Raw genomic sequence first — 1595 nt, 5'->3', positions numbered from 1 at the left:
AAAAATCATAATTTTTTCAATGACTATGTGACTAAAAAAGATGGTATTTAAGAGCAAATATTATACACAAGTATTTTTAAAAGCTAAGGGTTTATCTAAAATATAGAAAAAAATTAAATCTTGCTTTTCTGACAGGCTGATACACTCAACAGACTAAAATACTCTTACATAGAGCAACTTTATAAAATCTATTAGAAACATTATTCTACCAAGACACTTTGGAACCAAATCTCAGCAATCTTCAGGGAAGACAGTAACCCTGATTCCTGGCTCATCATGATCATCATTTTCAAGTTATTTATCATTTTCTTCAGTAATACATTTGCCGTGTGCTTTTTTCTGGGTTTCTTTTTTTCTTATGAGTATATGATGAGTTATTTTTCTCTTTGATTTTCTCCTTGGGATGTGAGGTAGTAGAAATAGTTTCTTTTTACAAAGCATGTTATAGGCGGTTGTAAAACCTTTCAATTCTCTTCTTGCTTTCCTCCATTTTTTGATTTGCTTATCTTTAACAGGAAGTTGATATATTCCTCTGTCACCATCAGTTTTCCTTTATGGCTTAATGGAACTTCTAAGCCACGTGTGCTCCGGACAACCAACACAGTCTTTCCTCTCTTTCCCACTATTATGCCAGAGTTCCTGAAAGCGGAATCTATTGCCACAGAATGCTATAAATTCAAGTATAATCACAAAATTTTACCAGAATCTGTGCATCCTGCAACTGTTGACACTGCACATGAGGAACAAGTGGTTCGAATTTCAAAATGGCACCACCATTCACCTTCTTTAGAGCTACAATCACATCATCTTTCACGCACAGTTTGTGTGTAACCAATAGCCAGCAACGGTTTTGTTTCTGAACCTCAAAACCATTTATACCCCCGTCTAGGAGGATGATGCAGCCAGCACAGGAACTGGCGGTGAAAAACTGTTCTCGCCCAGTCAAGGGCTGCACAAGCTCTACCACATCCTCGTCCACACTGCCTTTCCAGCTGAGGCCCACTTTGCTCAGACACTTGCACCTTCCATCTCTTGAACGCTGCACTACTATCCATGCAAGGAGGGAGTTAGGGTCTGCACTTTCACATTAGCCTCGCCTTTCCCTGGGGGCAGCCATATTGAAGCCAGTGGTGGCCAGAAATGTCCAAACTTTAGAGGATCTGAATAGACATTTCTCAAAAGAAGATGTACACGCCAATAAAAATGTGAAAAGATACCTCAAAACTGGGGTGGGGGAAGAACGTGAAAAGATGCTCAATATCAGTAGTCATTAGAAAAATGCAAATCAAAACCACAATGAGATACCACTTTCCACCCAATAGGCTAGCTATAATCAAAAATACACATGATAATAAGTGTTGGTGACGATGTGGAGAATTTGAGACCCTTATATGTTGTTGGTGGGAATGTAAGATGGTGCAGCTGCTTTGGAAAACAATTTGGTAGTTGCTCAAAATGTTAAACATATAGTTACCATATGATCCAGCAATTCCACTCCTAGGTATATACCCAAGAGAAATGAAAACACACGTCTGCACAAAAACTTGTATGTGAATGTTCATTGCAACATTATTCATAATAGCCAAAAAGTGAAA

The 1595-nt window shown here is 38.3% G+C and overlaps 1 pseudogene; it reads right to left on the bottom strand.

The window, feature by feature from the left end:
- Positions 1 to 231: 231 nt before the first annotated feature.
- Positions 232 to 1055, bottom strand: LOC131748168 (tRNA wybutosine-synthesizing protein 3 homolog pseudogene; annotated as a pseudogene).
- Positions 1056 to 1595: the final 540 nt, after the last annotated feature.

Source organism: Kogia breviceps, chromosome X (genome assembly GCF_026419965.1).
Source record: "Kogia breviceps isolate mKogBre1 chromosome X, mKogBre1 haplotype 1, whole genome shotgun sequence".
Classification (NCBI taxonomy): Eukaryota; Metazoa; Chordata; class Mammalia; order Artiodactyla; family Physeteridae; genus Kogia; species Kogia breviceps.
Note: the sequence above shows the minus strand (reverse complement) of the source record. Positions and strands in the feature narration are given on the sequence as shown.